Below are 25,229 nucleotides of genomic sequence, written 5' to 3' on the forward strand. Positions count from 1 at the left end.
ATTTAAATCTTTGATTAATGTTTTCTATGCCAGAATTCTTAATCACTTAACCATTTTGCAAGGATTAGACTTTTTTAATGGAATGTATTATCCATAAATCCCCTTAAAGAATAAGAGATAAACACTGCTTCACCACAAGACAAGTAAGCAAATAAGCAGACTGTGGAACCTGTACTCCTACCTCAGGAATGATCATTCATATATTAAAACCAAACAGGCTTAATGTCCTTCATGTTTTAGAGAAAATATATTTAGACAGTTGTTCTAAGATGTTTTTGGGTGGGATCAACTTGAGTAGCCTTCCAGGAGGGTACCTCCAGTGATGGGCCTAGGATGAGGGCTCATGGTACTGGACTCCTGCAGAAGCATCCAATTCCAGCTGTGGCATTCAGGACTGCTGTGCAGCTATTAAGGAAAATGGAGAGAAACAACGAGGGTATTGCCCATCCTTCTCAGCACAACACACACACACACACACACACACACACACACACAAACTAGGATAGCGTCACTCAAAAATAAAATAAAAGCAGAAGAGTTAGGCCCAAGTAATTAAGACACTAATGGGACACCCTTCCCTCAAAGCCTTACACAGAATAGCAAGAGTTACCACCATCCCTAACAAACAGCCTTGGCCTTCGGTCATAAATGGAGGAAGTCATTCAGATCACCTGACTTTGAAGACAAATGAACAGTATGTAAGAGGGAGAGAAAAAAATGAAGCAGAGCAATACAATAAATTAAAGAGACCAATGAATGCAAGTAAAGAAGAGAAGGCAACTTAAAAACTGCACTTCATACTTAGGTTCTTAGAGTCATTCAAGAAAAAAATAAAAAGGAGCAATTAGAGATGAGAAAGTGATTAATTATTTGGAATCAAAAAACTAATGTTGTAAGTAACAGGGTAGAAAAATAAACATAAATAAAAACCAAACTAGTACGTGAAAAAAAAAAGATAAGAAATGTTCTACATCATAGAAAAAAATAGGAATGGGAAATAAGAGAGAAAACATTTAAGTAAAGAAGAAAAGTTTTCAAAATTTGCTTAATAAAAATTTTAGTGGGACCGACCACAGTGAGCAAAGATGAAGACACTTTCATCAAAAATAGTGGCATGTAGTCAGACAAATGGCATGAGCCTGCTTTTCCTTTCTTATCTCTACTAAACACACCTACACCTATAAGCTCTAGAAATGGAGCAAGAAATGACCAGAGAACTCCAAATAGCGATGAGGAAAAAGTGTCCATCTGTTTGTGTTTTAAGACTAGACAAGCAGCAGAGCCAGGGCGCCTTGCACCCTATGTTTATCTAGTAGAGACAGATTACTAAAGCCAGCACTCTCAAACCCAGCCTCAAGGTAACCCAGAGACACTCGTTTTGGAATCAACAGAAGTGCCTCTACCAAGATGAAGTTGACCCAACACAGTCAGTGGAACTGCTCAGAACTCTCCTATTAGGAGTAGGAAGTCAGGGAATCATTTTGCAGCAGACATGACAGACTCCCCACCTATGGGGTGAGCTAGAGAAGCAGGCAGGCAAAGCCTTCAGGAAAGATTCAGTCACAGCAGGCTCTCTGATCTGGGAAACCACAGTGCTAAGGAGTAAGTCTCCTATACAGAGACACTGGCCAGGAGGGTCAGAGACCCAGCTACATGGAGAAGCTTGCTTCCAGAAGCTTCTCTACCCTCTGGACTCTAGACTCTTCACCTCTACCCAAAACTCTAAAAATTTATGTGAGGAAATAAGTGTAACAATCTTGGGGGACCTTTTACTTCCTCATTGAAGGATATCTGATGGTCACAACTGAGGAGGAACCAGGGCAAACTCAAGGGGTGTCCATTAAACTGAGGAGACCAAAACACTACCGCAAAGGCTTAGAAAGTTAGTCTGCCAATGAAACAAGAACCCACAAGTATTGGCCAGTATCTACTCACCAAACCTGAGGAATTACAGTCCAAATATGGAGGAGAAGGGGTGGGATGAAATGATATTTGTAGAAATAATTCTTTAAAGCAAAAACTTCCAAAATTTGGTTAAAAAACATAGATCCAAGAAACTGAGAAGGAACCTCCAAAAGATAAGCCTAGAGAAATCGGTGTCATAATACATTATAATTAAATTTATGGAAACTAAAAAACGAAGATACAAATATTGAAAACAGACAGGCAGTAACTTCCCTTTGTAGGACCATCAATTAGAAATAACAAACTTCTCATCTGGAGCCATAAAGGACGGGGGCAGAAAGAAATAGCTCAATACTTTTAATGTACTGAGAGAAAGGAATTGTAAACAGCAAATTATATACCCAGTGCAACTATCTTTTAAGGATAAAGGAAAAATAAAAACATCCTCTGTTATGAGACAATTAAAGTAACACATCACTAATAGATACATCTTTTAAAAATGGCAAAGGATAACGCTTTAAACAAAAGCAAAGTGGAAAACAAGGGAACCTTTGTGTTTAAAGATAGAATAGGAAGAATAGGTATATAGGGTATATGCCACAAAGAAACCTTTCCCTTGTGTGTTTTATGAGTCATACAGACAGAAACAAATGATAATATCAGGAGATGTCAAAGACATGATAAAATGTCAAAACAATGATATCTAAGTGGAAGTAAATTTTCATAGTTTCCATAGGTTTTTTTAAAGTCATGGCTTCCTAATTGACATATTCCCTTCTGACGGAGGAGGAAGGTTCATGCTACTCAGGGATACACAACTTTTTAAGCCCCAGAGAACCGAAAGTTCCATGACCCAAGGTTGTAGAAGCAATACTCAGCTGTTTGGGGAGAAGACTGGATGAGCTGCCTGAAAGAGGCTTGCCAATCTGTCCGGTGGCCTGGAGCCTTGCAGAGAGCTCTAAGGTAGCTTCCATGAGCCATTGCCAGGAAAGTTTCACACGACACTATGGAAAAGGCACAATGTTGATACCATTTTAGTGGGCCGAACAATGACCCTCCAAAGACGCATGTTATTTAAATGATAAAGGAGGTTTTGTGGGTGTGACTGAGAATCCTGAAGTGAGGTCACTTATGCTGGATTATTTGAGTGGCTGCCATGAGGGATCACAGAAGAGGAAGAGAGGAGAGGAAGGGAACCAGAGGTCTGAGAGAAGAAGGCTGGCTTTGCAACAGAGTCCCCGGGGGCCAAGTCTCCTCATTGAAATGAACGCTGGTCAAGAAAAGCTGCTTGGGCAAAGGGTGTACTGTGTGAGCCACTGTCACTCACCGCAGCTTCCACGCAAGAGTTCTTTGGGGGTGGGTGATTTCGAAGGGTGGAGGATGGATAGAGAGGGACTGGGAAATGACTGGGATTGGGGTACGTGATGTGGAATTCACAAAGAATCAATAAAAAAAATTAAAGACTCTGTTTTCTTTGAGGGCCTGGCTACTGGAAGTTTGGTCATGCTCTAGTGAGTATATAAGCAACACATACTGGACTTGTGGTTTTCCTTTTTTCCTTCTTTTTTCTTTTGGGCAGGAGTCATAAGGATGGGGGGACAGACCTGGGACGACTAGAAAGTGAGTGTGATGAGGGTGTATGATGTGAAATTTGCAAATAATCAATGAAAATATTATGTTAGAAGAAAAGCCCTCTAACTTCGTGGTAAGTTGTTACAGCCTCAGTAGGCTGATAAGTAGTTTCTTGTAGCTCACTCTTCAATAAGATTTCAGTGAAAACCATTATCGAGAGCAAAAAAAACCTTAAAAACATGATAAACACATCAATGTAATTAACCATATTAATAAGGTCAATAAATAATACATTAATCGCAACTGAGAAAGAAAAAAAATCTAACATCTTTTTAAGATTTAAAAATTAGAAGGGAAGCCGGACGGTGGTGGCGCACGCCTTTAATCCCAGCACTCGGGAGGCAGAGGCAGGTGGATCTCTGTGAGTTCGAGACCAGCCTGGTCTACAGAGCTAGTTCCAGGACAGGCTCCTTTTTCAAGAGAAACCCTGTCTAGAAAAAAACAAAACAAAAAAGAAAAAAAACAACAAAAAACAATTAGAAGGGAATGTCTCAGCCTGACAAAGGACATTGATGAAAAACTCACAGGAAATTATTAGAGTTGTTTCCATACAATGAACAACAACGCAAAATGCTCCCTTTCATCAGTTCTGTCTACACCATGAGGAAAGCTCATCCAGGGAACTTAAGCAAGGCAAAGAAATAAAAAGTACCTAAATTGAGAAAGGATTAAATTTATCTCTGTCAGGAGCTAACACATCCACATGAACACACACACACACAAACACACACACACACACACACCCTGAAGGGATCCACATATGTGTGTGTGTGTTCGTGTCTATCTACATCTATTTAGATAATCTTTTTTAAAAGCCATAAATTCAGTGGAACTGTAAGCCAACAAAATCAATTATGTTTCTGCATACTACCAATGCAGAATCCAAACAGAAAACCAAGGAGGCAACAGCACTTACAATGCTATCAAAAAGAATAGTATACTTAGAATAAATTTAACCAACTTTAAGAACCATGCAAGAGCCATATTCTGAACACTGTAAAACATTTCTGAAAGAAATCTAATAAAACCCAATAAATGAAAAGGCATCCGAATTCATAAATTGGAAGGCTGGATATTGTTAAAGTCACCAAACTCCCCAAAGCAGTCTACTGATGCAGAGCAATCCATGCCAAAATCCCAACGGCACTTTTTTTTTTTGTTGCAGAAATTGAAGAATGGATCCTAATATTCATACGGAATTGCACAGCACCCTGAATTAGCCAGAACAGTCTTTCTTTTAAAAAACGTTATAGTAGTTACATCTTCCAATTCTGAACTTTATTACAAAGCTACCAATATTGCGAACATCATCGTACTGGCATAAGACAGGGGTAGAAGTGGCAGCCACAGATTAATCTACGCATCTATTGTTGGTTCATTTTAAACACGGAAGCCAAGATCATCCAATGGTGGAAGAACAGATAGTCTTTCAATCCTAGAAAAGTTGGGTTTCCACAAGCAAAAAAAATTAAGTTACAAACCGACCCGACTGTATATTAATAAAAATTAAGTTAAAATGGGCCGAGAAAGCTAAATATAAAAGCTTAAAAATAATTTATAGAACAAACTGCCAGAGCAAATCCCCATGACTCTGGCAAAGGATTCTTGGATGTGATGCCCAAAAGGCAGAAGGAAGAAAACAGACATATGGGAATTTGCCAAAATAAAAAGTTTAGTGTTTCAAAGGCACGGAGGGAGAAATAGAATAACAATGGGAAAGCTCTGAGAAGCTTCTGGTTTCTGGAATACACAAAGAACTTTTACGGTAATAATAAAAAAAAATGAAGAAATGAGCAGGACCCTTGAGTGATATCTTCCCACAAGGAAGCACTGACGGCTGACACAGCCTTGAGAAGGCTGACCAGCAATTACTACAAAACTGCAACAAGATGCCAGTCTGTGGCTATTCAATTATGTGTGCTACCAAATGGAAAATGGGAAGTATTGGTGAAAACATGGAGGAGCACTGCTGACGATCACACCTTGCTGGTGAGAATGTGAAATGGTGCAGCAGTCCTTGAAAACAGCGTGATACCTTCTTGGAAAGTGTGAAAATCACCATCTGATCCAATCCTGGAATTCCACTCCGAGATACGTGTTTCAAAGAGCTGAAAACGGTTGCCTCACAGAAGCTTAGTCTGACTGCTCAGAGTAGAATTACTCACAGTAACTGGGGGATACCAGCAACAAAAATGTCAATGAATGGTACATAAATAAACAAAAATGGGTATATTGGTACAATGGACATAGTATTCAGTCCTGAAGAGAAATAACTTACTGGTACATGATAAACATCATGTTTAAACATCAGTTATGTAAGGGAAAGAATACCACATGAATGATGAAACACTGTGAATCTTCCTATGTGGAATGTCCAGGACTGCTGCAGGGGCACATTCTGCTCCTTCAGCCAATAGCCTTTAAGATGCCAGCACACTGGGGTGTGGTCTCTTATACTTTGAAAAGCAGCAGGAACCAACTTTGGGTGATTGCTCAGGTAGCTAATTGACTCCGTCATATATTGCTGTCTTTGGAAGCTACTTGATTGTAACTTCCTGTCTGCTCAAGTAATAGTATCTCCCTTCTCAGGCCTTTGATTGGGTTGAAGATTAGATAGTCGTAGTAAGTGTACTCTTATGATCTAGCCAAGTCATTTCCTATACAAGACTTAGACTCCATAGGATAGAATGTTTATTAAAACATTTAGCATATGTTCCTTGCTTAATATTGTTTATGCTGGATGTAATTCTAATTATACTTGATATCTGTTCTGTAAGTTTTTCCCCTCAAATAAATAACCTTTTTATTATCCATAATTCTTAACTGGTGTGGGATTGTTTGTGGCTTCATAGGACAACTAAATTCACAGAGACACACAGCAGAGTAGTGGCTGTCATAGACTGTGGGGCTGGGACAGCAACTCAATGGTTAGAGTTTCTTCCTTTATAGTAACAGAGGGGTTCTGATGTAATCAATGATATGGTGACAAATTGAAAAGGTACCAAATGTCACTGAATGGTGCATTTTTAAATGGTTAATATTTAACCATGGCATAAATGCTATCTTTTATGGTATAAAATGCTATCTTAAAAAAATTAAACTCCAATTGTATATACTGCACAATTCCAATTATGTAACCTTTCTTAAATAAATGTGTGTGTGTGTGTGTGTGTGTGTCCTTAGATGTCTCTGGTAGTTTGAAAGAGAGTGGCCCCCATAGGTTTATAGAGAATGTCATTATTAGGAAGTGTAGCCTTGTTGGAGTAGTAGGTATGGTATTGTAGGAGGAAGTGTGTCACTGAGGTCTCAGATTCTCAAGCCAGGCCCAGTGTGGCACTCTCTTGTTGCTGTCTGCCAATCTAGATGTAGAACTCTCGGCCACCTCTCCAGCACCATGTCTGCATGTATAATGTCATGCTTCTTCTCATGATGACAATGAACTAAGCCTCTGAGCTATAAGCCTTCCCAGATCAATGGTTTCCTTTATAAGGGATGCTGTTGTCATAGTGTCTCTTCACAGCAATAGAAACCCTAACAAGATCAGAAGAGGAAATCGGATCCCCAGGAGCTGGACTAACAGGAAGTGGTAAACCATCTGATACAGATGATGGGAACTGAGTTCTGGTCCTCTACAAGAGTAGCAAGCACTCTTACCCACTGAACCATCTCTCTAGGCCCTGAAAATACAAAGTTTTTAGATGGAGCACAGATGAGGTTATAGAGTGCCAAGGCAAGGTATGTCATGAAAGTCATGTAGAAGAGGCTCTGATGGTATTGTAGTCATTTAGTGTTTGATTGTGACATTGGGTAAAAACCTTTATAGCAGCCTGAATTCACACAGGTACATGCTCCCCTGTACACAGTTGCATCAGTGCAGAAAAAGATGAGAAATGGTGGTGACTTTATCAATAGCAATGTCTTGGCAGTGATGCTACAGTCTTGCTACCAGTTGGAAAAACAGGCACACCTCCTCAGGGTTATAATGAATGCACTATTACTTCAATTAAACAAAAATATGGTAGCATTTGATAACTAATGTAAATTAATTAAGATAACATCTTAATAGGAGTCATGCTTCAGACAAAGACAAAGTTTGAAAATGGAATGAAAGAAAATCGCTTACCAATATTAACTAACATGTTTTGGGCTATCTTGTGTGGGGGTCATAGTTCCAGATGTGAAGATGTGTTTCTAAACAGAGAAACAACAACGTACAGGATGTGTTTGTCTGTGTGGAGAGCATTCTAAAGGCAATGGAATAAAGACAGCAAACAATATCAATATAAAATATCACAGTAAGAAATGGGGAATGCAGAGCAGAAGAGAACATAATTCCATGGGGGGAATGGTAAAGATATTTGATGAGAAAACAGTCTACAGCATTTAATCAAATTTAAACAAAAAGATTCCAATGTAACAATATTCCTTTCACTCATGATGTTATATATGACAGCACAAAATCATAAAGAATAGTTGCACAAATGAATGTTCTAGAAATAAAATACAGCAGTCATGAACTGGCAGTGAGATTCCATATGGAACTTGGATGATTAAGAGCATGGAATCTCTTAATGATTGAATAAAGGGTCCCCTGTCCTACCCTAGTGAAGGCAAGAAAGTCTGTGCAAAGCAGTGGCCAGTTTCAAGACCCCTGCCGCTGCCTCCCTTCCTTGAGCTGTGGTTTATAATCCCTGCCAGCAGAAGCTATGTCTGCAGGGCTCCAGCGGTGAGCCAACAGGATGAGGGACCAAAGAATTTAGGATATTTTGTGGAAATTAATTGAGGCCAAATTACTTATTCATCCTTCTAAGTGGTTTTTTAACAGGTAGTAGGCATTTGTGTTTTCCAGGAGAGTATCAGCGACACAGTAGTAACAAAATCCTGGGCCCCAGGGTCCTGGTCGGAGAAGGCTTGCTTAGCACACATACAAACTATAGTGCAGGTCCTGCAGCCCTCCTCCGCCTTGTGGCTAAGAAACACGGTATTTGTGATCAAGTTCAACATAGGCAAGAAACATTTTATACAAACATTTCTAACTCCCAGCCTGGAAACAGCTCACCTGTTGGTTAGAACCCTGTCACATGATTCTAGACTGCCAAAAGGAGGCTGGGAGATGTGGTCTTCCCTTGATTTACAAGGCTAAGCAGATTGCAGAGGTTCCATAACATGGAATAAAAGGAAATTCAGCTCTCCTGCCGCTGTTTCTACTTTTAGCCGCTATGACTTCCAACGCCGTGACAATGCAAGAGCAGCCTAACCCTTGTTCTGCCGCGTACCAGCCCATTAGCCCTTTGCACAATCTTAGCCTGTGTAACAGTCCCACAAGTGAGTTCATTGCTTCTTACCATCAATCAAGACGCGGCGTGGCTGGGATTGCCTGAAGTCACAGCCAGCAATCATCTGTCTTATGACCAGCGTTCTTCTACTTAAAAGAGGGATAACTTTCTCTAGTAGGCCCAGCTACTCCGGTCCAGTCTCTTTGGCAGACTCCTACCCTTCTCTTTTTAAAAGAGGCCTGCCTGGCACAGAACCACTGGCACATCTGTAAAGAGCTCCCCATCTGCAGTGATTTTTTTTTCTTTGATTTACTGGTTGTGTTAAAAATTGTTGTTCTATAATGGTCACATCTACAAAATGTTGCACTTAAAGGGGAAATTGCCCTTAATAAAAACGAATGATGCTAAGATCCCTGTGTCACAATGAAATGATTCTCCTGTATTTTTTGGTCTATGTGTGAGCATACCAAAGAAAAAGCTTCTTTGGTCTATTATTTCCCAATTACCTCCTCTGGTGTTAGCTGAGAGCAGAGATGGAAGATGGGATCATGAGGCTCATAACATTTGATCTTTTCCAGGCTTCAGCAAACCTGTGAATCACTTTCATAAGCTAAATCAATATCAAGTGTCACCTGGTGGCAGGTAAGGGCAATTCGATGGCTTTTCTAATACCTTCCAGGCATTGATTTTTCCACATATCAGGATAAAAGACATAAGAGATAGGGGATTCAGGAGCATGCAAAATCAAAGTGATGACATAGCCCTGAAGGTCAGTCAGTTCAGGAGACATCAGGACCCCCATATATCCCAACTGTCCTGATCCCCACCTGTCTCAGCCACACCTACCTACCCCAGGATAGTCCCTAGCCCAGGAGTTAGGAGGACACTGCTCAGAACCCTGAATTCAAACAGGCACCTTATCTGATGTCTCTGTTCTTAAGATTGTATGCCTGGAAACTGGGAATATATATATAATATGGAAGTACAAGGTGGAAAACACAGTCCTCCCTGTATGGTCCTAGACCAGCAGCATCAACATTACCTAGGAGCTTGTACCATCTCAGACCTACTGAATCAGACTCCCTGGCATGGGCTCATCCATCTGTATGGATGGGACTAGATTGGTGCTCTCCCTGTGTTGAAAGCACCGAGAGAGAGAGCATCAGTCCAAGCTTCCCATTTCACAGAAATGAAAACCAAGGCCCAGGAAAATGGAGAGCTGGGATTCAGTTTTCTAAACTCAAGTCCTTTTTTCATTTAACTCTTTAAGCTCATCTCTTTGTGTCTTCCTCTGGGAAGCTGACCAGGAATAGCGTGCAGGGCAAGCTGCCAGACTGAAGAGTGGCAGTTGTGACACAGAGCTGCAGGGCAGAGCAGCAGGGCAGTGCAAGGGCCATTCCCTGTGGACCCTATCTTAGATGATCACTCTTTTAGGATGAAAGAATTCTTGCAGATCACCTACCAAGTCCCTTACCTCTTGAGCAGGGCTGAAGGAGACTTCTGGACTCTGTTTTACATCAATCTGTCAATACCCCTAAGTCAGCATGAAGTAGATGCAGACGAGACACTTGTGGGTCATCCAACAATGGATGCCAAAGACCCATCTGTTCAACAATGCACTGTCAGCGGGCAAAATGAGAGGCTTCCTAGGCTGGACAGAGACTCAGCTTGGAGTATTTACACAGAGAGACCAATTTAAATATGTTATGTGCCACTTAAAATGAAAGTTGCCATGTCTCCTTGCTTTTATCTAAATTTAACCCCATTACTTTTACTATCTTGGTAATAAAACAGATTGAAGTGCGTGGGGGGGGGAGGTTTGAAATAAGGAGCTTGCTTTATTTCTTATTTGCTTTCATTTTTGTTTATGCACTGCCTTGGTTAAAAGAAAAATGAAGCACTTAAGGATTGCTGTGTGTCCTTACGGGCTCTTCAGTGGAAGCCTTCAGCTGGTTCTTTGAGGTTTAGATGGCATTTGCTTTAAACAGGGAATCTTCAACACCAGGTCAGAAGTAGAAATGGGACCGTGTCACTCTGAGCTTGTTTTGGGACCTTGGGATGTCAGGGGATGACAAATAAAAGAGTCTACTAACTGTTAGGCAAGATACCAGGAAGTCACAGCCATTCTTGGGAACTCACCTTCAGATGGGATTTCTGAGTGTACTGTGGGCACCTCAACACAGCCTGGATGAGTTCAGTGTCAGCCTGTGAAGGACACGATGTTCCTTGATGACCCTGCACAGCAAGGCTGTCATGTGTGCCAGGAGACTTTGGTTTTTTTGTTATGTTTGTTTTGTATTTTTTAAGATAGCACCCATTGCAGCCCATTTTAGCCTATCATTTGAGTTCGTGAGTCACCTTCTCTGTCTAGCCTTGCTTTATGGTCAAGATGTTCCTCTCTTGTCTAAAATGGTCTGAGGGCCTCCGGGCTAATTAGTCTACTTTCATAATTAGAGAGCTATGTTCCTGAAATGGGCAGACATTAACTATCTTCCCTGGTTGGTTTTCCCTCTACCTAGTCCCAGTCTTCTTTCTAGAAAGCCTTCTTGGTTTCAGCTCAGAGTAGCCCTGTGGGAAGTCACTGGAGAAGAAGGCTTGGTTAGCTCTCATCACTAGTAGATTAGTCAGTATAGGTTAGATTGCACTGCACACACAAAAGCTCAAGATCTCCATGGCCAAACCAATCCCATCCCAGGATCCCTGGGCTCTGTTATGAACTGACCCTCAAGGGATCAGTGACAGTGGTTATTCTTTTTTTTTTAAATATTTATTTATTTATTTATTATGTATACAATATTCTGTCTGTATGCCTGCAGGCCAGAAGAGGGCGCCAGACCCCATTACAGATGGTTGTGAGCCACCATGTGGTTGCTGGGAATTGAACTCAGGACCTTTGGAAGAGCAGGCAATGCTCTTAACCTCTGAGCCATCTCTCCAGCCCCTCCTCTTAAAATCTTAATACAACTCCTGCTGGCTATAGTCCCCAATCCTGTTTCGACAGTGGTTATTCTTGGTGTCTGCTTCCATGATTACCACAGCAAAAGGAAGGAGTCTTCCTCCTGGAAGGGGCATATTCCTTGTCTGCTTATGTTTCATGAACCAAAGTATCTCTCACATTCTTATAGAATCAAAAGAGACGGAAGCATGATCCAATGGTGTGCACAGAAGTAGATAACCCCAATAATAGTGGGGCAACAACCGCTACCTGAATCTGAGGGACCCAAGCAAGGTACTTTCCCCAGTGCAGTGAGCTCATCACCCCCTCTCATCAAGTACTTCTCAGAACCATATTGACACCTCCAGAAATAAACCCAGTCTGCTCAGAGATTGTGTGCATCTCCCCTCTGTCCTAAGTGAGTTTGGGGTGAAGAAAATGACCCTCATATCTCTTTTTCAGACTCTCAGTGCCCTTATCAGAGAGACAGCAAGTGTCTGCATTACCCTGCCTCCTTGCATCACTGGACCCATTCTTTGAAAGAAAATTGTTGAAAGAAGAGAAACTACCATGCCTTTCCTCATCTTTCCTACTATTATTAAATAATTATGTCTTTCTATGTCTCCTTTCCTGACTGTCTAAAGCATCTGGAAATAAAAATATTAAAGAACAAAACAAAACAGAAAGCCACACTAGCCAACAGGAACTGGTGGCATAAGATAAGGCATGGGTGTAGGAGAGTGAGTAAAATAGATCTCCCCAACCCATGTCCGCCTCCCAGAAAGACTCCCTGAGAAACACACCCAGTCGGGCTTCAGGCTGTGATATAATTAGAACAAGATTGCCCAGTTGCAAGAGCATGTGCCTGTGTTCATGAGATGGAAGCATCTGTTGAAACTATTTGAGGGTCCCATCACTAATTAAAAGCACTTTCATTTATAGAGGATGCACCATATGGAAGCTGTTGATTCTTGGGTGGCTAGATGTGAATGAGTACTGGGGGAGTTGCTGGGGCAGGTGTATGATGAAGAATATCCGGCAAAATATAGCTCAGCCTTCCAAAAATTCTCCTTGCAAGGAGGCGTGCGGGTGGGGCAGTGCTGCTGAGCTTGTTCTAGTGAGATGTGGAAAACACAAGAGTTCATCCTGGGCTGCATGTGCTGTGCTATGTTCACTTGTAAACAGTTTCCCGGGAGCCTGCGCTGCCCACTTTACTATCGTGTGTCTTCAAGGAATTTTCCAAGCCAACCAGGATAAGCTATAGCATTTGTGGGGCCTCTGTACAAAATGAAAATGCAAGGCCCCTTAGGGAAAGTTCCTACGCATTTTCAAGGTGACAGTAGCATATCAGAGATACCAAGAACCCTTCTGAGTACAGGTCTTTGTGCAATGGCTAAAGCCAGTCCTTGCAGATAGAAGATAGGATCTGCTGGAGAAATACAGACTAAGAATAGGGATGTTAAAGCAGGGAGTTGTGGCAGGCAATAGCCACCTGTATAGGTGTTAGCCTATATGGGACTTTTACACCCACTGTCTTCACTGAGGACCCCATAGCTCACTCTCTTGGCAGGAGAGAGAGAGAGAGAGAGAGAGAGAGAGAGAGAGAGAGAGAGAGAGAGAGAGAACTTATGAACATGTAACCTTACTGTGGCAGAGCTGTGCCGGCACCCAGAGACTGACTTTTAGCCCCCATGCTACCCTGTGACTTCTAAGAGCCTACTCAGCATCATCCCTTCCAGCATATCCATACTTCATGAGACACAGTGCATCCCATTTAGTAAAGGAAGGAATTCTTTGTTTATATGGAATAAACAATTCTAATAGATTCAAAATCAATAGAAGAAGACTGTCAAAGTTCTCAAGGCATGGGTTTCCATCCAGGTTGGCTTGAGCATGGGCACAGGATACACTTGAAGCAATTACAGAATTCTTTCCTTCAGAAAAAGTATTGTGGGCCAGGAGGTAACAGTGATCAAACTAAATGAGTTCAAAGTTAACTCTTTGTTTTGTTTTGTTTTTAATTTAACGGATAACCACATTCCAAAAGCCAGTTTAGGGTGTGAAAACATTCTCAATTTTAGATTCTAGTTTTTAATAATTGTCTTAAGAATGCAAGAGACACACAGTATTTTTTTTAAAAAAAAAGACAGTAAAGTTATGCTATACCAGAATTTGCCAGAGGCAGGTAAGTTTGTACTATGATAAAAGACCCTAAAACCAATGACCTAAATTTTAAATTAAGAAATGAGAAAGAACAAAATAAACTCAAAATATATAGACAAGAAAAATGAAGCTCCACATAGAAACTGATTTAATAAAATGCCAGAGAGGAAAACAGCTTAGCAGAAAGCTAGTTCTTTTCTAAAATCTCAACAAAACTGATCAACTTTAACTAAACAAATCAAGCAAAGCAGAGAAAGACACATATGCCACCAATATTTAACATGGAACAGGTTTTCCACCATTGAGCCTCTGTATATTAAAAGAATAAGAAAATACTATAAACATTTATGTTAACCAATTTAACAATTTATGTGAAACATAAACCACTTTTTAAATCAATGCACCAAAATTGACATAAGAAGAAACAGAAAACTAAGTAGTACTATGTCCATAAATGACAACAAGAACTCCAGATTGAAATGGTGTAATAGGCACATACTTTTCCAAAGATGCCCACAAGCTAATCCCTGAAATTTTAAGGCTTGGAAAAATGTTTGCCAAAATAAACATAAATTCGTGGTGTGAATATATGAAACACATATTCCATTTAAGAATGGAAAAGAAATATTTCAAGTTGAGTATCAATATATAACAAAGCAAAACAAAATATAATTAAGACCATTTTTGGTGTAAAATACTGAAATGAATGCTTTGCCTTCTAATAGGAATGTTTCAAGAATACCGTCTTTCACCACTCTTTAGGTTGTGTTTTTCTAGAAGTTCTGGTGATTGCATTAAGATGGGGAAAACTACAAATGAGAAAGAAAAATGCAAAACTCCTTTCAGTTGTAGTTGATGTAATTACTTATGTAGACAATCCTACAGAATCATAAAGTGATTGCTAGAATTAATGAAAATAAAAAAATAAGCTTAGCAATGTCATAGCATAGATTATTTTGCAAAAGTTAGTTTTATTAATATGTGTCAAGGACAACCTAGTGGAAAGTGAAATTTAGAATGTCCACATGGATCAGAGCCAAAACTACACTATGTAGTAATAATCTAACAGAGAGGCCTGGGATAATAGAACATTACTAAGAAAAATAGAGATCAACATAAATGCACAAATAGATAATTTTCCTTATGGATTAGAAGGATCTATTTAGATAGCATTTTTCTCCATATCGATTACAATTTCAATCAAAAGTTTCATAGGAATTAAGAAGATAAAAAAAATATATGGAGAGTCTTAATTCTGATTATAAATTCTGAACATTATATAAAACTAACAAAGCAGCTAAACTAACCCAAGCAATTTTTATTTAGATAAGTGTTATGGAACTTACATGACCTAATTTTAGTAAACATGACCATTTGATATTGATGAAAAGATACATATATCAGAGAAACAGAAATCAAGAATCCAGAAATCCTAACCAGACTCATGGCTCACACCTTTAATCCCAGAACTCAGAGGCAAAGGCAGGAAGATCTCTGAGTTAAAGGCCAGCCTGGTCTACAAAGCAAGTTCTGAGACAGTCAGGGCTACACAGAGAAACCATGCCTTAAAATATAATAAATAAATGAGTAAGTAAATAAATCCACAATACATATTTGTAGTTGATTTTTGACAAAGATGCTAAGGCAATTCACTAGAAAGGAAAAGTCTTTCAAAAATGAGGGCCAGGTATCTCTGTGGTTAAATAAAATGTTAATGAACATTGCACTTTCTCTCACACTATACAAAAACAATGGACTCAAATCATGTGGGATAAAGAAATATCTCCGTCAATAAAGGGTTTGCCTTGTGACCCTAGGACCCGAGTTCGACTCTCAGGCGCTCTGTCTTTCCTCCAGATTTTCCTCTTCCACATTTCTCATAGTCCCCATTTTACTTCTGTGTCTTTTATCCCACAGATCTCACATTTGAGAGACAATGCACAACGTGTGATATTTGTTTATCTAAATCTGCCTTAATTCACTTAGTTTCCATCTATCTACTTTCCTACAAAGCACACAATTTTATTCTTCTCTATCATTGAGTGTGTGTGTGTGTGTGTGTGTGTGTGTGTGTGTATCAATTTTTCCTCATCCATCCATGAATGTTTAGGGCAATTCTGTAACTTGAATATTCTGAATAGTGAAATAACAAACATGGGTGCAGATATTGTCATAGTAACCTGTCTTTTGCTATGAAGAGACACAATGACCAAAGCAATTCTTATAAAAGAAAGCACTTAGTTGGGTTTTGTTTTTGTTTTGTTTTTTTTTTCAGTTTCAAATCATTAGTCCCTGATCATCATGTCGAGAAGCATGGCAGCAGATAGGCAGGGAGAGTAACACTGGGCCTGGTGTGGACTTTTCTCAAAGCTCACTCCCAGTAACACACCTACTCCAACAAGATCACATCTCCTAATCCTTCCCAAACAGTTCCACTAACTTGGGACCAAACATTTAAATATGTGAGCCTATAGGGGTACTCTTACTCAAAGTACCCCATAACCCAACTTAATTCTTTTAGGTCTATATCTAGCAGTGATATAGCATTGTCATATGGAAGTTCTATTTTTCAGTTTTTAAGAGCATCTGAAAAGACATCATCAAGAAAATGAGACAATAACGAAAAAGAACCACACCTACGAGGAGGGAATATTGACCAATATACACCAGAGAATACTGTCTGAATGAAAACATTCAACATTCAATAACAATACAAACCTATGAAATGAGGTAAAAACTTGTGAACGAAAGAATGTATTCAAATAGCCAATGAATACATGAAAAGATGTATGACATCACTAGTCACCAGGGAAACGTGAACTAAGACCACACTGAAAGACCACTAGCCAACCACTAGAAGAAAGTCTAAAAATAAAGCCCAACCACAACCATGTTGGAGAGCACACCAAGGATCTGAAATCCTCCTGTACTGCTAGTGGGAACCAAAGTTAGACGGTTAGTGGGAAAGTTGAACATACATCACCCTTGACCCAGTCATTCTACTCCTAGGTACAAATGAAAATGCCCAAAGATACGTGCATATTCATAGCTGCTGCATTTGACACAATAATCAAACAAAGAAACAGATTACCAAAGCTGGTCTTGTGGAAGTGATAGACATGTAGACTCCATTCTCAGTCATTTATTTATACCCAGCCTGAAATAATAGAGTTGCTGCAAAATATCCATCTAGGTCTTTAGCCATAGTCATAAAATGTACAACACCAGCCCTCTGGATTGCCTTCCTCACAGGGACAATACATTTGACTTAGAAGTTGCTCCTGAAGACCTGTGCACTACATTTTTGAGGATCTTGGTAAAAGACAGATTCCAAGATCTCAAGGAGTTGTTAATAGATTAGGGGTGCATGATCAATATACCAAAAAGTATGGAGAAAGCCTAGGTAGAGAGGGACACGCTGATAGAGTTGCCTAAAACAATCAAGTGGTGGGCAATTGGTCGGAAGAGTAACAGAGACCATAGGGAGGAAAGGACAGAGTTAGAAGATGTCCAGGTTGATGGGTAATAGGACAGCATCATGGTTTGCCCTCATCTTCTTCCCAAGCCCTCCGTTTGTGTGGAAACTGGATTCTGGCTATCTCCTTGATGTTTTCTATCAGATTTTCTAGAAATTTCTATATTGGACTACATTTTGCTTCTTCTTTTGGATTTCTGGATAGAAAATGAACATTTTTGTGCTTTGAGTTTGAATAAGAAGCCAATCAAGTGGCTGTGTGATCCAGCTGTTGCTAACTACCCATCTATAGAGAACAGAACAAAGAATCCTATAATCTGTTTAAAACTAAAGCAGAAATGATTGTTTTACCCAATAATGTTTGGTATGTTTCCAAATTAAAGTAATTATGTTTCTTAATCAATCAAAATTTCCAATATAACCAACCTCCTTACTAAAATTACCCAAATTTACCAAACATTTAAACACTTCCTTCTTTCAATTGAAAGTATCAGAAATCCATGTCCAATTTATATCTTCAAGGAAGCTTTTCCAATTGGTCTAAACTGTTCTCTGCTATACCAGAATTTTCTTGGGGCCCTTTACTTCGTTAACCTCTCCCTCTTTTGTCCCAAGAGGACAGTGAATCATGAGGTAGGGTCAAGACAGCAGGTACAGTCAGTCACAGGGCTGTACTGGCTGATCTAGAACCTTGGAGGGTACCAGAGAGAAAGACAGTCTAAGATTAGGGTGAGAAAAAAAGGGGTGCAAAAGAATTAACAGCCTTTTGTACAGGATGTAAAAAGCAGGGGCAGATGCAGCATGAATACTGATATCTTCTCTATAAGAACGGGAAAGAAGGCTGCTTAACTACCACAAGTATTAGGAGCAGAGAAAGGATAGCAGAGCAGATAAGTGATTCGGAGTTGATTTGGGGGCCTTGGTGTACACATCAGTGCCACTGCCCATCAGGTTTAGAGAATCCATGGGAAATCCTGTGGGCAAGACCTCATGCCAGCCACTAAGGCTGGACATGGCAAATGCCACTGCAACAGGGATCATGCCCAGCTATGTTTGTGTATATGTGCAGGTGTACATGCGTGTGTGTTTGCACATGCACATATGTGAACATGCATGTAGAGACCAGAGGATGATCTTGGGTTTCATTTATCATCCCTCATTCACCTTGACTGAGGTCTCTAATTGGCCTGGAACTTGACAAGCAGGCTAGGCTGGTAGGTAAGCCTGTCCCAGGGATCTCTCTTCCTCCCTGTCTCCTCAGCCCTGGAATTGCCAGAAAGCACCACTGTGCCTGGAGTTTTTAGTGTGGGTTCTGGGGATTCAAGTCAAGCTCCTGCGCTTTCAAGGTAAGCCCTTTACTGACTGAGCCATGACACCAACCCAAGCAAAGAAAAATTTCAAGGAAATCAGCAGCCAAGTAGCTCTCCATGGTCTCCAGAGTAGTAAATAATTCCTTCAGCTTGGCCCTCAAAGTCCTAAGGGCATGGACAACTGAGATGACCTTTCCAGTCCAAATGAACACTGGTTTACAGTGACAGAAGAGGATAGCCCTGGATCCTGCTGCAGTTGTGGGTGTTAATCTTCAAATCTGGGTTTTGGACACTTGAAATTTTATGTCCCAGGTTGATGACAGCATGTGGATGGATTTCAGTGCCTTAAGAGCGGGTATGCCTTATTTTGTTGCTTGGATGACAATATTATTTGTACTAGCCCCTTAAGATGAACCACCTGTTTCCAGCCAGCCTGGCCTGCCCACAGCCCATCAATTTATCATAGATGCCTCCCTGACTGTGCTTCTGAAGTCCACATATGCACAAACCTTTCATGGATTCCTGCTTAAAGCAGAGCATGCATCAAATCCCCATGTCCCCTTGCCTGAACTAGAGCAATCATCCAGTCCTGACATCAGGAGAGGGCACACTGCTTAGAGTCGTTTAAAGGAAATCCCCGTGGAGATGGAGGTGTTGCCTCATAGTTCCTTTTCCTCCTCCTCCTCGTAGGTTCCCAGAAGAATCATGGGTACTGCAAGGCCCACAGCTGACCCTCAGGAAATGTACTCTTCAACGAACTGCTTTAAGAAACATTAATTATTCTAGGGTGGTGGAGAAATTTAGGGTGAATTCCCAAAATTTAAAGAGAATTCCCAAGATCTTCTTTCCCACTCCCACCCTGAGCAACTTTCTTAATGCATTTGATTCATGTTTTATTAACAATATGTGATGAGCAGCCAGAATTTACTAGATTATAAGCACTTTATATGTGCATGTATTTAACCTTCACAACAAACTTTTGAATTAGGTGTTTTAATTATCCCCATTTCGTGAATGCAGCACCTGAGGCAGAAGCAACCAAGGTGACCTGCCCACAGTGCCCCCAAAGCCCATGGCACTATTCATCAGTGTCATTGGTTCTCACAGATGAGAGAGTTCTCCCCAGCACCCTGTGCTTTGTGAGTTTTCTTTACACGCCATGTTAGGATTGATCCTTCCGTGTCTCCCTTATCCCAAGATGATGCCGATTTCTTCATGGTAACATTAGTGGGAGCCAAAGCCAACACTCAGGGAAGATCAATCTGTGAACCAATATAATTTATCTAAATTTGTTTGGGATCAATAGGAGTACTGTTCTGTAAGCCCATGAGGAAAATGGAATATAGATCAACCTCGGTAGCTGAAAATTCCAGTCCATTGCCCATGTAGCTTTTAGCTGCATTGATAGGAACGTACTGCCTGCATCCACCACCCATTGGGAGAAACTTAGCAGTGTTTTGATATTAATACTAATGGACTTTTAAAAAACAGTTTTTATGGAGTAAGGGTTGTAGGAAATGTGTGCACATTTCTCAGTCCATTCTCTCAAAGGTGCTGACGTGGGTGCAATCACTGTTTTATTTTAAAGCTGAAGAAACACACATTGAAGTTTGCCAAGTTATACAAGATTTCACAGGTAAGTAGGAATAGGTGCAGGATCCATGCCTTGTTAGATAATACACGATCAAGTATCTGATCAGGATAGATATGTGTCTTTTGTTAATACTGAAAGTCTTTTGTGAAGGTGGGTGTGGCATTATACCATATGATGTGGTATCCCAGGAAGCAAGTTAGCCAAGGATTATGTCCCATCCACAAGCTAAACCAGATCAGCTCTTAAAGGGCTTGATTCCAAGTCTGTGCAATCCAGTGTTTCTCTGCCTTGGTTTTTAGTATTGTGTGGATTTGTCATTGCATATGAGTATTAAAGATTATTTGCACATGAGTATTTAAAGGATGGACATAACTATGGACACAGATGTAAATATAGTTACACTAAGAATCATTTGCCCTCATTCTGTACAAGGTCCCATCCCAGACACTTTAAATTAATATCACATAAGTTCACAAAACAACCCATTAGAGATAGGTGTTATATTCACATTTTGAAATTAAAGAAATGGAGATGTATCAGGGTTAAGTAACTAGCCCATTGGTACAAAGCTACAAACAGGCAGGATGCATACTCTGACCTACAGCCACCTGAGCAAGCACTCCACAGAGACTCAGGAGGCTCTTTCAGCTGCCCAGGCAAGAATCACCTACCAATGGAGTTTGCCACAAATGTTATGGGGAGTCATGAAAAACAGGAATGATGCACATGGTTGGTGGTGACCAGATGGCATTTATTCTGCAGGTAGTGGGACTGCCTCATGGCCATCCTTGCCTCCTTGGACATCCTATGATGCGGTCCTCGTAAAGCATCCTTCCTTTTATCCCCTGCTAAGCCCAGCAGAGCCAATCATATGCCATTTCCCCTGGGAATTTCAGTAATCCGAGCTTCCCTCCTGCGTGTCCCTTATGAAGTGAACCGAGGCAGCCCTGCAGCATAGAGCACTCACCCTACTAAGCTACACTGTTTATAGCTGTTACTTCTATGCTACATGGCAGAGATTCATGACTCTACCTCCCTGGAAAAAGAAATGCTATTTCATTTAACACCAGAAGGCTGCTTGGTTTTGATTTCCAGCTCTTATGCTTACTACCCAGGTGACCTTGGATGGATCATTTCTCTGAGTTTTGACTTAATTAAGTGGAGCAGTAGGCTCCTGTCACAACAGGGCAAGCTGTTGTATGAATTGCTTGTCACGGAGTAAGTTCTCCATACATGGAAAAAAAAACACTTTTCACCATCCAATTACTGTCTATACACCTTCGAATCCATCAGCTCCTCAAGGAGATTTCCCTACTCATGTCTTCAGAGCCAACCACAGTGACTGTCCAACAGATGGACAAACCCCACCTCTACAATGGTGAACCTTGATACTTTTGATTCTCTGGTTCTCTTCTATTCACCCTCTCTAAATGCTCAGTTCTGGAATTGAGACAGAAGGTGGTGTGGAGTAGAGATGCCAACTTTTCTTTCCCCACTTGACCTTGTTGCTCTCCCAAGGCTCCATAGATATTTCATTTCTGACTCCAGCCTATGAGGCACCCGTTTCTAAGTTCTCCCATCCCTCTGATTCATCATTCCCAGGGCTCTGTGTCCAACATGGCTTTATGTAGCGACACAAGTGGCAGTTCAGTGGTGTGTGCAAGCTTCGCTTTCATTTGGAATCAATGGAAGGTTTTTTGAAAAAATCTTACCTTATTCCTCAAAGGCCCATAAAGCCCTTCATGAGGCTCAAGAGAACCGTCTGCTATAAGATTTTAAAATTGCTTCCAAGTTACTTATCATTCATTCAGGCTTGCACTATTCTTTAAAATTCTTATTGATTTTTGAAACAGTCCTTTAATTGATATCAAAAAGCAATTACATTTTCCCGGCTGTAAATCTGCTTCACTCCCAATATTAAATTCATCATCTCTGTAAATAATTTTCTCTTATTATGCATACATATTAGCCAAACTATAAATAGCATCATTAGCGTACCCATGGTTGCCTTAACAATCAGTGACCCTTGAATTTGATTTAGAAAAAATTGATTCCTGCTGAATTTTTCCCTTAAGTGAAATTGCCATCCCCGCTGAACGTACGGGCAAATGAAGGCAGTAGAGAGCTGTTACCTTCTATTTCCTCTTGGCCTCCAATGGACCAATTTAAAGCAGAGATTTGAACACACTCACCTGCTGATGAACAGCCCTCCTGAAAGATCCCTGCTTTACCAGCATGCATATTTGTTCCTGTCTGATTCCCCAATGGGAGGCCTTTTGAAGATAGATCTCTGAAAGCACACAGAGGGACACAGCACCTTCATCCTGAAGTCTGATGTTGACCTGTGAGGAAGCTGAGCAGAGTGCAGGAAAGCAGAGGGGGGCCGTGATTCCAATGGGCACAGCTTCAGCCCCTGAGCATGGTCCACAGACGACCTCACAGCAACATAGAGAAATCCCCATAATGTAAGATCAGAAAGAGGTGATGTCTAGGGAATGGCAAACAGGATACAAGACAGGTGGGCATGTGGACGAGTCCTGGGAAAGATAAGGGTAGTGATTTAAGGTGACTGGAAAAGACACAGTTTAATTTGATTTTCCTTTTCTCCTCTTTGCCTTAAGTTCTTCCTTTTTTAATATTGTTACATGTTGTTGTCTCTGTAAATATAAAACTGGGGACAGATAAAGGGGAAGGAGGGAGAAATATTTGAGCTAGAAGAGCCTGACTCATCCTTGGCTAGACTAGTTTAACAAGCTTAGCACCCTACAAAGCTTTGATGTGACAAAGAGTTGTGTATTTTGTGTTAGATCCAAGAGAGGAACCGGCTCTCCTCTAATACCCGCTCTTTTGAGTATACTGGGGAGCTTTGCAGCCATGGTCTCCTTGAAGTCACTGAGGGAACATCTCTCTAAGATGTCCAGGATGCAAGAGGCACATGGAGCCCCTCCTTCCATGTCTGTAAAACAGGGGTATATATTTTTATGCTGTCTAAACATTACATGATATAAACAATGTAGAGAACCGCTTTCAGAACTATGAAGTACTGTACCTGAGCAGTTTTATTAACTGAACGGAGACAAGATTTTAGAGGAAGAAAGCATATGGCTGCCCAAGGGACCAGAAACTGTAATGTCGTCTGCCCAGGAGTTTTCCTTCCCGGATGGATGGCTCCTTTCAGTGCTTATGGGTTTCTGAATGTCTCCCAGCTCATCTGCTCTACCCTGACTCCTGACATGTTATAGGTACAAGGACTTCTAGCTATAAAACAGCCTGTTTCCACCAAAAGGGGGAAGGTGATGACTCTGCTTGAGTCTTCTCTAACAGAAACAGACTTTGAGAAATATTTCTTTGCTGTTATAAAAGAAAGATCCTTCAGTCCTGAGGCATAGGTTCAAAAGCAAGAGTGCTTCTGAGACACACAGGAGAGTGTCTGAAAGGGACACCAAGAGAGTTTAGACTAACGGCGTCCCCATTGTCTTCCTCTGTCCTACCTTGTGGACAATTGTGGTTTCAGAAGGAAAGGACAATGGAGTGTTTTGGAGCAGAGAGGTCGCACACGTGACAACAAATACCAAGTTCCAGAGGGGTGACGTGCTGGGAATCATATGCAGTACTTGTGACAAAGAGAACCAAGCCTTGGCATGGCACAGCAGAATTGCAAACCCATATACAAGCCACAGCTCAACAGGGGAGTCCGGCACACGACACCCATGACAAAATAGACGGTATTTCTGTCTCTCCACTCTGTCCCATTTCTAGTGAACTGCTCACTCACACAGAGACAATCACTTTATAGCTCCTAGTACCACAGATTAATCTCATCTTTCCCTAATCTACAAACTGGGCAGCCTTGATCCCTACTTTGCTGCTCTACAGCTAAGAGAAGTGACAAGCCACACCCCCTAACATGGTCTGCTCAGATTCCCTCTGCAGACCTTGAAGCCTTAGCCCTCTTTAAGTTGGAGATGGAGCCTGGACCACTCAGCATTGCCACCTTGCTTTGGAATATGGAGCTACTTGGCCCAACCCACATTCAATATGAGTTATAAATATTTTCATTCAAAAAAATCTTATGTTAAGCCTTGATAGAGATGGAAGATGGTATAAATGTTCACTTGATTATCTTCTCCAGCATTCAATAAGTCCTTTCTAATTCTAAATAAGATGAGGGTAGTAAGGGATAAAATCAAGTCTTTTCAGGGAAACTATATTAGCAAAGACTTGAAGGCAAGGAAAAGAGGAACTCTGTTACAGGCCCATGTAGGCGTAAGTCACAAACGATGCCACAGCAGTTTGGAATTATGATTAATAGGGTACTATTTATTAAAAGGGGAAAAACTTACAGATCACCGTCAGCCCTCTGTACAACCAGGAAAGGAGTCTAGTCGCCAGCCGAGCAGGAAGTGAAGAGAGCGAGAGAAGGAAGTGGCCGCTTTTTTAAAGGGAGAGAGACCACGCCCCAATGGGCGGGTATCTCAGCGGCTATAGGCTGGAGGAGCGGAAGGACCTCCCGCAACAGGCCCAGAGGACAGCAATTGCAAATCCTCCAAATCATGCATGAATCTGGCATCTTCTAGAAATGGAGAGGAGCTTCTGTAGGAGTAGAGGGATGTGGGAGAGAGGCAGAGGAAGAGGAGCTCAGAGCAGAAAGACAGGGCAAGATCTCATGTGTCCTTGCACACCATGGTGAGGGGGCTACAGGAGGACTGAAAAGACTCTACAATGTCGGTGGTGGCATAGGCCTTTAATCCCAGCACTCGGGAGGCAGAGACAAGCGGATCTCTGTGAGTTCGAGGCCAACCTGGTCTATAGAGCTAGTTCCAAAATAGACTCAATAGCTACAGCAAAACCGTGTCTTGAAAAACCAAAATAATAATAATAATAATAATAATAATAATAATAATAATAATAATAATAATAATAATGATAATGATAATAA

This window comes from Microtus ochrogaster, unplaced genomic scaffold (genome assembly GCF_000317375.1).
Source record: "Microtus ochrogaster isolate Prairie Vole_2 unplaced genomic scaffold, MicOch1.0 UNK24, whole genome shotgun sequence".
NCBI classification, from domain to species: Eukaryota; Metazoa; Chordata; class Mammalia; order Rodentia; family Cricetidae; genus Microtus; species Microtus ochrogaster.